The following is a 14717-nucleotide window of genomic DNA, read 5'->3' as shown; positions in this document are numbered from 1 at the left end:
GCCAAGAACAGTGTACAAGAGGAGATGCAAAAGAAAGCTATAACCAAAAGAATAAAGAAACAGTAATTTTCCCTGCTAAGTTGTCCTCGGCAGTCATAAAATTTTAACTAAGTGAAATACAAACATTTGTATAACATGAATATTGGACAGTTTTCCTCATAGAAAATAATCTCTGATATTTTACTTTTTCTTCTACCCCTCATGAAAAGAAGAGATTTCCTTTTTACGTTAAAAGAATTTGTTCTTATTTGACTTGACTATGATCAGTTTAGGTATTCAGATGGACAAGTAAAAGGATGAAAAACAACGCACACACTGAGCTTCCTTTAACTCCCGAAGTTTTTCTATATTTGAGTTCAAGAAAAAAAAAAAAAAATAGGCACATTTGCATTTGCATTTTTCACCCTTAATTGAAGAACCAGTTTCTAATGGAAGAACATGAAGCTGAAAAGGTGCCAATGAAATAGCTGGGTTTCATAAGCCATGGACGGCTTTCTCAGTACAAACAGCACTTGTGGTTTCAAACAGGGAGTCTCTGTGGCTGGGTTAAGTGAACAGCAACTCAAACTAAACTTCATGTAGCTGTTCTGACAAGCAGGAAATGTGTAAACGGTTTTAAAATCACCAGAGACTGTCAAGTCAGGGGACCGCCATGCTCCTATTTCGCTGAAGTGACTGCGCTCTCCATTCCTTACTCACCTGGTCAGTTTCTTGGACTCAGAACGTAGCCATTATTCAGCCTAGAACCAACCTTAATTTGACATCTTATGCAAAATATAATAAATCGCACACACAGCCTCCTCCCTAATTGCAGTTACTGTCTTGCCTTTGAGCTGCGGGTTCACTGAAAAGTCCTTTTAAAAAAAAGAAGAAGAAAAGAAGAAAACAAAAACAGTAAAATGAAGAAAGCAAGGAAGGAAAAGAGAAAGGAAGAAAGCAAGGGAGGAAGGAAGAGAAATAGAAAGGATGGAAGGAAGGGAGAGAAAGGAGAGAAGGAGGGAGGAAAAAAGATAAGAAAAATGAGATCTTCAATGGAACAGTAAAGATAAATATTAGGGTACCCCATAGAATGACCCCTCTAAGTGCCCCTAGGGTACCCTTTGCATTAAAGGCAGACTAACTCAGTGTGACTGAGACAAAACCAAAACTCAGATTCTCAAGTCTCAGCTTTGGTCTCTTCCTGCTCCCAGCCAACTCCCACTAGGCCATATAGACCAGGGAAAGTGTTTATTTATTGCTCTATTATGGCCTAAACCAGTATTATTTGGCACTTGCTCTCCAAAAAGTTTAATGTCAAAACTTCAATTTCATGAAACAACAGGTTTGGTCAAGGCCAAAATGCTTTGAAACTAACTTTTTTTCTCATAGTATTTCCACGGCTGGTGCTAGCCAAAACCCAAACTACATACCCAGATGAAAATAAACATAAATCAAAAAACCTCAGAAACTGTCTGAGCTTAGTGTGAGGAGTGAATGAATGATGGCTCGGGTTAGCTTCTATTTTATCTGAACTATATCCTTGATTTTTATGCAAATAAAATTGTTATTGTACTGGTAAAATGAAATACAGCCCCCCTCGACAAGAGATATCCCAAAATGTTGCCTTCTCCATTAAATGTTAGGCAAATTCCAGTAATGGATGACATATTCCAGTTATTTTCCCCATTATTCCTGGTGAGGGGCCCAACAAGGAATTGAGCTTTATTTATAAAATATAACAAAAGGAAACCTGGGGTCTCTAGCTCTCAAAATCACTCATGCTTGGAGAAGAAATGACAGCAGCTTTTGGGAGTGGTATCTTCATGTCAGAAGAAACGGAGAGAGAAATTCTCTGGGTTATTAACATTTATTTTTTTGTGGGCTTAGTGACCCTTTTTTTTCTAATATGGACAGGATGAGGCACATAAAAGCATTTATTAAAGGACATAATTTTGCCTGAAAACAAGCCCTGTTTCTGCCCCCACAGGATGTTGGTACTCTCCGCAGACCTTGTGTTGATTACCCTCTGTGGGAAGTAGCGGTCAACTCTAATTAACTAATTTACTTTCAACAAGTGTTTAATTAGGGCCTTTGCCCATATGTTGTGCTCTTTTGAAGATTCTGCCCAGTGTAGGAACTTTTATATTAAAATACAAAGAATTAATATGGTTCTCTAACATAGGCCTTTGACCATGTAGAAAATAATCTGAGCTGGTTGACAAGTATTCAATTCAATAAATATATGTTGGACGAATTAGAAAGGGCATTAGGCCAGCCACCGTGGGGCTAAAATACAGTGCCTTCAGAGACCAGAACTGAATAGGAACACCTGAAAACCAAAGTGAATATGCAAAAGAAGCAAAATTATGATCATCCATGGTAGACTGAGAATAATAGTCAACACTTTTTGTCTACTAACTGTGTGCCAGCTAGTTTTTGTACTCTACTTCATTCAACGTTCACAAGAGCTCTACAATCTAAATGAATCGCATTTTGCAGGTGAGGGAACTGAGAGAGAGATCAAATAACTGGCCAGCATTACAGCTGACAGGTTGCAAACGTGGGATTCAAACCTGGAAAGTCTTAGGGAATCTCTGAGGTACCTTAGAAAGACGATTCCTAAACTTTAATGTTCATAAGAACACAGGGGCTTCTGATTAAACTGCAGATTCCAATTCAGTGGGTCGTGGGGAGAGTCTGAGATTTTGCATTTCTAACAAGCTCCAGGTGACGTTCATGTTGCTCACCCTCCGACCACACTTTGAAGAGCAAAGACTTAAATGTACCGTGAGAATTTCAACAGACTAAAATGTGGTTGAGAAGATACTAGAGGCTACTGAGGAACAGAGAGGGTCAGCAAGTAAGTCAATGACACAGAGCTAATAAAATTGTGGAATCAGTTCTCAGGTCTAGGGCCTTGGTTTCCTCACCTGCGAAAGGTGTTTCATTAACTGGATAATTTCAAGCATTCCTTCCAGATCTAATAGAGTAAGACTCTGTGATTCTATTATGGGATGGAAAGGAGGGGAGGGATATGAGATTTGAATAAGAATTGCTTGCGGAGCTTGTTACTAAGGCTGTCAGACCCCCAGGCCCCCCTACCAAATTAGTTGATTTAAGAAAGGACCTAGAAATCTGCATTTTAACAAGCACCTTATACGACTGTGATGTACATGGTCCCCACCCTTTGAGAAATACTGTTCTAGGTAATAGCGAAAAGCCAGTCTAGAATTTAGCAGTTTTTACAAATAAAACTTATATACGTGATTCAGATATGGATAAATTAAAGATAATATTCAAGGATAATGATAGCTCATATTTACTGAGTGCATACTCTATGCTACACATATAATGTTAGATATTTTATATGTACGTGTATAAAATATCTAGTCATCACAAAAGTCCTGCAGTTGTTTTTGAGCTGTACTTCAAGTTATGTGAGCCTATTAATTTTCTTTTTATTTAAGCTATATTGAGTTGGGGTATTGGTTCCTTGCAGCCAAAAATACCCTAACTAATTCACATAGTCTAGGCCAGGCATTGTAGTTTTAAAATGAGTTTCCCCAAAAAGCTTAGTGACTCATGGTAGGGGGAAAGGGTGTCAGACAAGTAAAGTTGTGAAAAATTTCAAAACAAAGATTTACTCAAAATGCTATGGGAACACAGGAGAGGGAGTGCAAACCTTTCGAAATGGAAAGCCTGACCTCATTATTGAAGAATGAGCAAACAAAATGGGTGGGAAGGGCAGTCCAGGCAAAGAGACTAACTCGGCCAAAAGCACAGATATGTGAGAGAGCGTGATATATGGAACTCTGCATGAAGCCAGGCTAAGTAGTAGAGATTATCAGCAGGACTGTTTGGGCAACAAAGAATGATTTTGTCTCCTCTGGGTCCCACGTAGAAGAAGTACATGAGATGGGTACCACTTTGAGTCTCACAGACTTGGGTTCAAATCTCAACTTTGCCCCTTATTAGCTATTTCATCCTGAGTGAGATTCTTAACCCCTCGAGGTTTCCAGTTGCTTGTCTGAAAAGAGTTGATGATGTCTAATTTGCAAGTAGTTTACAATTGAAACATGAGTGTGAAGTTCTTGGCACTTTATTATTACTTCAATTATGATTACTGTCTGTATGCTAACAATACAAACAGGAAGAAATATTGTCCCTGCTCTTGAGAAACTCAACATCTAGTTGGCCAGTACAACATGCAAGAAATCAGTTTGCTAAGAATGGTAGATGTGCAGGGCAGTATGAGAAGCATGGCTTTTTAAACTTAATTCGGTAATAGTATAAATTATTAATTTATTGAAGGATCAGTAGGTGATCAAGGTTGTGATAACAGCTTCCGTAGCTGTGTGGAGAATTGATTGACAGACGCAGAGGGGGCAGATTGGGTAAGAGATTGTTACAGCAGAAGGTGATGAGGGGGTGAGCCAAGAAGTACCAGTAAGTTGAGGATGACTAGACAGATTTGAAAGATATTTAGGAGTAGAATTACCTGGATTTCACGCCTGAACTAAGAGCCTCGGACGATGCTCAGGTTTTTAGTTTAGGAATGTTTAATATTGATATCATTCTCCAGGATATAGAATACAGAAGGTAGAGCTAGAATCATCATAGTTTTCCTTTTCTCATTTTCCTCACCAGCGCGTGGCCGACAATTACTTATCCCTTGCTCTGCAATCTGTGTCATCAATATGCAACTTTCAGCAGGCTGCATTCCATCCTGCCTTGCATGTCTAAACTTTTCTCTATTTGGGGGTTCTCAAAGCGCAGTCCTTAAACTAGCAACATCAGCATTATATGGGAACTTGTTAGAAATGCAAATTCTTGGAGCTCATTCCAGACCTACTCAATCAGAAACTCTGAGGCTGGGCCAGTAGCCTATGCTCAAAGCAGCCCAGCAGGTGATTCTGATATAGGCTCGGGTTTGCAGAATCACAAGTCTACAAATACCTTCACTAGGTGTTTTACAACATCCTGGCTTTTACGTGAGGAAACAGCTCCTGCAAGGTTCTGTCAGACGCCAGGGAGAAAAACTATGGCTTCCACGGAGAGCAATGGGAACTTGAGGATGGAACAGCCCAATGTCCCCGACCACAAATACAGGTAGGATCCAACTGGGAGAATTACAAGGATTTTGGACAGCTCGGAAACTGATTTAGCATAAACTGGGTGTCTTCCCAAGGCAAATCAGACCACTCAGAGTGGCCGTGGCACACATTGCAAAACTACCTCATGATTAGTCCAGAATAAAAGCCCCCAACCCTGCTAGGGGAATAATTGGGGACCACTGGAATATGTGAGAGGTAATTAAAAGAAAAAATGTTCCTCAAACATGCTCCTCCTGCATACCAGGCCAATCCACTATTCTTATAGACAGGGCCAATCAAACTCCAAGAGGCAAATATAATAGCCCATCATGCCAGGTCAATGGGTAGAATTTCAAGGGTCAACAAGCCATGGTCTTAAAGGCTCCAATTACAAATTAGACCACCAGACAGATGATCAATTGTCTACTGGCCTCTGTGGCACAACTCCACGCTTTTTGGGAAAAGGGGAGGCGGGGGAGTGTGTTCCCTGGCTCTCAGGGAAAGATGATTAATCCTATCATGACCCCTGGGTCTCGGCTCCCAACTGCCCGTTAAATGTCCGACTAAATGGCATCCCTGGGTGGGCTGCAATGGCTATGAAATCCCTTCCAGTCAGTTTTCAGAATAAAATCGTATGTACAAAAGTATTTTCTTTCTCATTAAATTATTTATTTGCTCATATGTTGAGCTCTTTTATTGAAATACAGTTGAAAAATATTTAACTGAAACCGTCTTATCTCTGACAGTACCAAAACTACAATTCCAAAATCTCCTTTTTCTAATGACAGGAGGCTGCGCTGGACTATCTGGCTAAATATCTCCAGCTGCTGACCATCAGCACTGCTTAGTTTCTTACAGTTCATCTCCTCCCTGACCCTCTGAGCTAATTATACTCGCAGCCCTGCTCAGAATGAGACATCCATGGGCAGGATCTAGACATGTACGACTGACTACCCAGAGGTCAAATGGAAGACCTTTCATCTGTTTATTTGTTTTTTCCCACTCTTAATAGGAATTGTTTAATGCAAGTAGCCAGACAGAAAGGGACCCACAACCTCCGCTCATTCTGACCTAGGCCTTTGGGACACGCACCATAACTGCCTCTACTCCACCACAGTCTCTGGTGCAGCACTTTTACCACCAGGATCCTTAAAATCTCAGAATATACTGAGTTCTGAGTGACCTTGGGCACATTTCCTGATTTATGTAATCTTGACTTTCCTTATCTGCAAAATGGAGGTAGTTATGAAAGCTAAATTAAAGAATGCACGTAAAGTCAGTGTTGTATCTAGCACATGGTGCTGAAGACCTGTTAACACTGAGGTATTGATGATGATATGACTGTAGTGGACAATGCTGATGCTCCTCCCAGACCTCCAAACATCGTGTTTTGCCATTTGTGCTTTCCTCAGAAGGCAATTAACTAATGACTGCTGGGTGTAAAAATAGGAAAGCTCTAGCATCCATTAAGACCACAGAGATGCTCTGGGACCAAAGAAACAAAAAATGTTACAAAAATGAGCAAAAGAGATCCTCCCTGCTTTAACGAAACGGCTTTGGCACAGTTTTATGTGTTTGTTTGTTTGTTTGTTTTAAAAAAAGAGATTGATTTTTTTACAGTTCTGAAGGCTGGGGAGTCCCAGATGGCTTAAATCTGATGAGGGCCTTTGTGCTTTGTCATCCGATGGTGTAAGGTGGGGTGGGGATGGGAAAAGGAAGAAAGGAAAGGGGAAGAGGAAGAGGCCAAACTCATTCTTTTATCAGGCACCAGCTCCTGAGATAACTAACCCACTCCTGAAATAATGGCTTTAATCCATTCATGAGGCTCTGTTTAATCACCTGTTAAATATCTCACCTCTCAACACTGTTGCATTGGGATTAAGTTTCGGACACATGCACTGTGGGAACACATCCATACCACAGTAAGCTCCAGACACAGCATTTCTGTTTCTTGTTGAGTCACATTTGGTATTTTGTGTCTTCCTTGGAATTTGTCCGTTTCATCTAAGTTACCTAATTTGTTGGCATTCAGTTGTTCACAGTATTTCTTTTTAATGCTTTTTATTTCTGTTAAGGTTGGTAGTAAAACTCCCTCATTTTATTCGAGTAATTTCTTTTTTGTTCTGGTCAATTTGGCTAAAGGTTTGTCGTATTGTTGATCTTTCCCAAAAACCAGATTTTGGTTTCATTGATTTTTTTTTTCCTATTGCTTTTCTATTCTCCATTTATTTCTGCTCTAGGCTTTATTTTCTTCTTTCTGCTTTTTTTGAACTTAGTTAATATCAATCTCACCTTATGATCATGTATTTGTCAAGTTTCTCCAAGAATTTTGTTAATTTCTATTTCATATATTTTGGGTATATGTTATTAAATGTACACAAGTTCAGCATTATATCTTTAAGGTTGTTTATTTTGTTGTAACTTATTTCTAACAAAGTGTTTTGCCTTAAAGTTTAGTTTGATTGATATTAATAAAACTATGCCAGCTTGTTTCCGGTTTTTAAAAATTATTGATTTAAGATCTTTTTATTTAATTTTATTTTATTTTTAGAGATGGAATCTCACCCTCTTGCTCAGCTGGAGTGCAGTGGTGTGATAAACAGCTCACTGTAGCCTTGAACTCTTGGGCTTAAGTGATCTCACCTCAGCCTTCCAGGTAGCTGGGATTACAGGAGTGAGTCACTACACTCAGGCTCCTTCTCTACTATGTTTGGAGAACATACTCTATATGATTTCATTTTAAATTTATTATTTTTGTTCAGAGACAGTGAAAGAAAAGCAAAAATTTAAAATAAGTAAAAATAGTTATTTCATGGCTTCGAATGCCTTTTATTGAAAACATTTTCTATGTCATTTATTTTTTTTTCAGTTTTAAGGTTTTCTCCACAGCAGTCTTAATCTTTGTTAATTCCTAGATACTTTAAATTTTTTATTGAGAGGTACTTATTTTGTTATGTTTCTTTATTACTAGTATTGAGAAATGCTATTTTGTAGGTTGATCATGTACCTGGAAAATGTGCTACAATGTCACTCTAAAACTTTGATTTTGTTAGTTTTCCTAGATTATCATCCCATCTGTTTTTTCCTTTCCTATGCCAGTTTTTATACCTCTTACTATGTCTGGACTATTGAACTATGTTAACACTAATGATGATGATGCTTTCTTCTCAAATTTGGATTGAAAATCCCTTTTTAAAATCCCCAAACCTAAAGATTGGAAATAAAATGTAAGTTTATAACCTTCTCTTGTTAATAGGGGATGACCCCAAAAGCCATTGTCCCTCTTTTAAAAAGACCAAGGTAGCTTTGGGAAGAGAGAATTTCAGAGTCTCATTGGCTATCTAAGGGACTAGGAAGCCTTCTCCTCAGAGAGTATTATGGGTCTGATTGTGTAGTGCTGAGCTATATGTGGAAAACTCTAGTTTTTACAACATTTCCAGGGAAACCAAAGTGACAAGGACCCAGATATTTGGGTTAAAAAAATCAGACAAAGGAAAGGAAAGGAAAGGGTCATGTATAAGAGGCAAGAAGACCTCTTTTCTAAAGGATCTGGTATGTATTCATACTTTGATCAGAAAAACCCCAAGTCTACCATATTGGAGATATTCTGGAATTCTAGCCTGTCTCTTAGACTGTAGGCCTCAAATCCTTGGCTTGTCACACTGGACCAAGTTTGCTCAGGAGATAGACGTAGGTCCTACACCTGGAACAGCAAAGGTGCTGACAGAGGAAGCCTGTCCTCCTATCTGGGACCTTGGGAGTGAGAGATACTGATATAGACAGTAGAAGGAGGAGATTGATATTTCACCCTCATCAGGAAAACTGTACATTTCTACAATTTGGCCTATGTCCTAAGCATCAGAGTACAAAGCAGGAACTGAGGCCACCAGCCTCTTCAGCTGAGGATCCTGCATTTGGAAATCACTCGTGGGACTCTCAGTGAAGGTGGAGTCCAGTTGGAAGGATCAAAGGGCTGAGGTGGAAAGGAGCTGTAGAAGTCTGAAACCACAGGAAAAAAAGAATAAGCATTGGTAGATATTCTGGGTGAAGTGGGCATATTCTTCTTGGCTGGAAAAATCTGGTTGGTGCTTCAATTTGAATTGCCTGTTCCTGAACCAAACCTTCGCTGTTGACTCTAGTCGGTTGAGTTTCAAAGCTAATTCCTTCTGGAGATTTTTTTTCTGGGAACGTTGTCTGGCCAAACAAAACCTCCAACTCTTCATACTGTTTATAGGTGAATGAGGTACATTCTTAATGTTTTATCCATATTGTGGGACTAGCTGGATCTTGTGATAATTTCAAGTTCATGCTGGAATCATTGATGCTGATAAAAGGATCTGGCAGGGGAATCTCTGGGGTCATTCTGTTCATCAGCATTTCTGAAATCTGTCAAGAATCTCCTTGGAGTGCCCGTTTGCAATCCTGCTTGGTGTGTTTCTCTGGAAATGCAATTTCTTTAGTGTCGTTTTATGTTGATCTTAACCTTGTGGTCATTAGCAGTGCCAGTGCTCACACCAAAGGTTCCAATGTCAATGTTAGTGCCAGCTTACTCTGATGGTGGAAGCTGTTACCTCAAGGGTGGGGCAGCAGCTTCAGGGTCTCCGTAGGGGCAATGGTTGTAGCAAATCATTAGCAGGCACTCGTAGCAGTGTGGACAGCTGGAAGAAGCTCAGAGGACTTTATTTGTGAGTCACTAGGGGGTCTTTGAGGTGAGCTAAAAGTTTATTTCTCAGGAGAACCCCAACTAATACAGCATACTACAGGATATCCCATTAACCCCCCCCCCCAACATTTATGATCCTGTTTTGATAGGATCTAGAAGGCAGAAAGTAGCAGGAATTATTGACATCTTGGTAGGATAAAAGTGTGAAGTGAATACCACAAAAACATAAGGATTTGCTACTTTGGTTAAGTTTCTGGGGATCCAGCAGTCTGGTATATATGGGGATCTTCTCTCTGAAGTAAAAGGTGGGTTGCTGTACCTTGCACTCTATATGACATCATTTATTTAACTTCTTTGGAGTTCTGAGACCACATATAACATACTTGAATTTACTATTCTGATCAATTTATTATGTGACCCAAAAGACTGCTAGTTTTGAGTTAAAACTGAAGCCTGAGAAGGCTCTCCAGCTTTTCCAGATGATAGACCAATGGAACCCAGTGGAACCAATTATGATTAAAGCATTTATAGAAGATCAGGAAATTGTTCAAAGTATCTGGTTAAGACCCAATCAGAGAATCACAGTAGAGGTTTTGGAGAAAAAAGCCACATTTTTTCACAACTAAGTATTCCCCTTTTGGAGAAACAGCTCTTGGCTCCCATTTGGAACAGATGACCAAGACGGAAAAAAAAAAAAAAATTCAGCCAGATATAAGGATTGTCCTGCTTAGTATGCTGACATCAGCTTAAAATGAACAGGAGCAGCTTGAACGAGACTTGGGAATGAATATCCTAGTGGGCAGAATCTTCCTTTGTAATAATGACATAATTACAAATGTAGTCATATATATATATATATACACATATATATATATATATATATATATATGAAAATAATGAGTTATAGGTGAGTTCATATACAAAAGAAATACCTAACTTAATTTAGGGGTCACAGTAGGCTCCTAGAAGACATGGTGCTTTACTTGAGTTCTCAAGGGCCAGGTGAAGAGGGAGGAAGGTTCAGGGAAAGCACAGGGAGAGGCAAAAGTAGAGGCATGAAGGGCTCAAGTATCAGAGAACGTTCCGGTGAGGCTCATGAAGACAGAGGCAGGAGGAGCTTGAGATGGTGCTGAAGAAGTTTCGCAAGGTCTTGTGGACTATGAGACTATTTTACTTTGCAAAATTGCAGTGTAATCTTAATAACCAATGAAAAAAAAAAACTATAATTGTTCTGTGAGCTTTAAATTTTGAGCTTTAAATTTTAATGTCAAACATTAAAAAATCTTATTCTCAACTGTAAGTATATAGGGAAATAAAAAATAGTAAAACTATAGTAATATTTAGTACACTGTAATTTAAAACATGAGAAACATTCAGAATCAGTGTTTCTTTGTATTAAAAAAAATGTAGTAGTTTGAACAGTTGCCTCTTTCTTGTTATATAACTTACAATGTGGAGAGAGCATGTTTTCTACATCTTGGTGAGTTACTATAGCCCTTTCTAATTTGGGATCAGTTTTCAAAATTTTATCCCTTACTTTCAACATCATGAAATATCTTTGAGAGTTCCTTTAATGTGATTTTTTAAAATCAGCATCACTTCCTCTGGAATATCTTCACCTATCGTCACTACCACTTTCCTCATTTATTTCGATAAGTTTTCCTTCATTAAGTTCCTCTGGCTACAAATGTAGAGTCAAAAGTGTTACATTCCTAAGGTCAGCTATTTTTTTCTATAATTCCCTTTATTTTTGATTTGAATTTCACTTTCAGCATTATCACTTTTGGTTTTTTTTTTTATTGTACTTCCATCTTTGTGGGCCAACTGATTTTTACAATTATCCCTTTTTGTAAGAGTCACGTGTATTTAACACTGGGAGACAAGGAGGCAACAAAACAACACTTCTGTCTGTGAAATGAAAAACAAGTGTGCAATAACCAATCACTGATAGGCTTTGAAAGAAGTAACATGATTGGTCACTGATCATTATGTGCACCTGTTGCTTACAAAGTTATTTGTAAACTGAAGAGGTTGCAGTGAAGTTTGTGCTTCACGTAATCTCCCATAGTTCATATAGCATGGTTACTAAAATTTGAACTGGTGTTATCTAACTAAACCATGGGATAACTGAAATCCATGCATATCAGTACCACACAAAGGAGAGGCTGCTAGTACATTGGTTGTTCACTTTGCCTTGGTGGATGGATGGTTTAAGGTATGGATCTATACTGATACTTAGGCATGTTTTGGACATACAATCAGAGACTCAGAAGGAAGGATTTTTGCAGATTAGTGACAAGGAGATTTGGGAAAGGATCATGTGATGGCCCCCTCAGAACAAGTCCAAAGTGTGAGAATAATTCTATCATGTGACTGTTCACAAAAGATGCCCTCTGTGGAAGAGGCTCTAGATAATGACATGAACAAGATGATATACGCTGTGTACATCAGGTAGACCCATTCTCAGTCCCATGATGTTCGATCACTGGACTCATGAACAATGTGGTCATGATGGGAAAGATGTATTTTATGCAAGATCAACAGCATAGACTTGTTCTTTTGGTTTTTATTTATTGTTCTAGCCACTGAGCTAGGCACTTTAGATATATTACTGTATTTCATCCTTATATACACCTTATAAATTAAATATTCTCACTTTAGATGAAAAATGGATACCCAGAGATGATAAGCAATTTAGTACTGCTCATACAAACTAGTAAGCAGAAAAGCTAGAATTTAGACATGGATTTTGACTCCCAAGTGTATATTCTTAGTCACTGTTGTATATTAGTGATTAGCAAGCAGGGAAGCCAAAACAATAAGCCATGGTTGTTTGTCTACCCTCTCTCCCAAGACAGGAGATAATTCTGAGCATCAGAAACTACTCAAGAAAGAGAAATAGTTTTCCTGTGGCCATTCCTAAATGAGGGTTGAGAATTCTAGTGATCAAACATCTTTCCACTTGTAGAAACCTAATCCCAGGCATATTTAAAGTCATAGTTCCTCACCAGAGATGCAGTTCCTGGCTTTACCTGGTATAGTGATATATTCATGGCTGGCACAACCTACTGACAGACTGAAACAATAAGGAACAGTAAGTGGGATTATGGTATGAAGAAACCTGAGGAGGGGAGAGCTCTCATGGTCCAACACTCCAGTGCCGTATCTTACACTCTCTCTACATTGTCTGCTTAACTGGGTAATATCCCTACCCACCCCTTCTCCACAATTCCCATAGTGATAGAATTTTTCTCGAGAAAAACTTTCGCTGAAAACTCATGATATGTACAATTTAGTTGCTGTCCCACAATCTTTTGCTGGTTCTTAAATACTTTGCTTCATAGATACTATGCCAAGCCTTCAGTGTCTTCAAATATTTTCATGCAAAACAAATAACTCTACCTAGTATTATTGAGAAAGGAGCCATGTGACATACTTTTTCATTTATCTTCTTCAAAATATCTTTGAATGTCATATTATTAGAGAATTTGCTTTGTATATCTAGAATATTTTATAAAATAAAAAGACACGATAGACAATTATAATGATTTAAGTTACTTTGGTTTATATAGCTAAAAATTTATGTAACTGTTCAGCCATCTGGCTCACACATGGAAGAGAGTAGACTAACTGAATTGGCTGAGAACACAAGAAGAACCATCTGGTCATCTAACAAACATTGCCTGAGTGCCTACTCTGTGCCAGGAACTGAAACCAAGGTTGAAGATAATGGTTTGGTCATATCAGGCTCAGTACAAGAAAAGCTTTTTCTAGTTGTTTGAATTCTTGGTCAGTGAAATAGGCTATCTTGAAAACCTATAAATTCTCCATTTGTTAACCACATACCTAATGACCACATCAGATATAAAGTTTTATTTGTTTCTCATTGCAAAAGAGATTGAAATAATTTAGTTACTTTAAATTTGATGCTTCTATAGAATAACAACCCTGGATCCTTTTCCCAGTATTTATTTTCTGCTCAGCACTCTTCCCACATTTCTTTAAAAATACATCTACTTGAAGATTCATCTTTTTGCTGATGACTCATAAGTATGACTCTAAGCCAGTCATATTTAGCCAGTCGTACTTAGCTGTGCCTACTGGACATTTCAATTTGGATGTCCTGCTGTCTTCCCAAAATGAAAATATTTAATGAAATTTATCTTTAATTCAAAACTAAGTACCCTTCCTGAAATCTACATTTCTCTCAGTAGTAACCATTTTATTCTCTCAGTAATTTTGGCACAAAATCTTGTAGTCATCATTAATATACTGTGTCTCTCAGACATTTAGAATTGATCAATTATCAAATCATACTGGCTTAACATTTCTAATGCTCTCTAATCCATGTTTTAAAAAATTGTTCCACCCACCCTTCATGGCTCATGCCTTTAATCCTTAGACTGAGGAAGGACTGGGGTACAATATCCCCAAATCTCTGTTGCCTTTTCCATTTCTTCAAATAAACACATGTGCTCTCTATATTTTAAGGATTTGTTGTCCTCTAATTCAAGTCTTTATCAGAATATAAATGGATTTGGCACATATTTCTCTATAGCTACTGTGAGTAAAACACATTCATTTCCCTTTATTCCAGGTAACAAAAAGGTATTCAATAGATTATAGAGTGGAAAAATGAAAGTACACAACTAAAATGTACATCCCATTTACAATTCAGAAAAACTGCAGATAAGTGTGTCCTATTTCATTGTTTCTCGTACTTACACATGACAAGTCAAATTTGATCAATGTCTACGATATTATTCTACTGGTGGGATCCTTTGGCAGCTCTGGATCTTCAAAGGATGGATCACAGCCTCACCTGGTTGTATAATCCCCACTCGAGGATCTATAGTGCATTGACATGTACTGTCATTTCCCTGCATTAATCAAAGATAGCTCCTTATTTTCTTAAACCATAAGCTCCTTGAAGGCAGGGACCTTGTTTTCCAGTAAGCATCTGAATTCTTAGATCCTAGCAA

General features: G+C 38.3%; 1 pseudogene; it reads right to left on the bottom strand.

Moving 5' to 3' along the window:
• Positions 1–8643: 8643 nt before the first annotated feature.
• LOC138381375 (arginine-fifty homeobox-like) lies at positions 8644–9449 on the bottom strand (annotated as a pseudogene).
• Positions 9450–14717: the final 5268 nt, after the last annotated feature.

Source organism: Eulemur rufifrons, chromosome 3 (assembly GCF_041146395.1).
Source record: "Eulemur rufifrons isolate Redbay chromosome 3, OSU_ERuf_1, whole genome shotgun sequence".
Classification (NCBI taxonomy): domain Eukaryota; kingdom Metazoa; phylum Chordata; class Mammalia; order Primates; family Lemuridae; genus Eulemur; species Eulemur rufifrons.
This window is presented reverse-complemented; position numbering and strand designations above follow the sequence as displayed.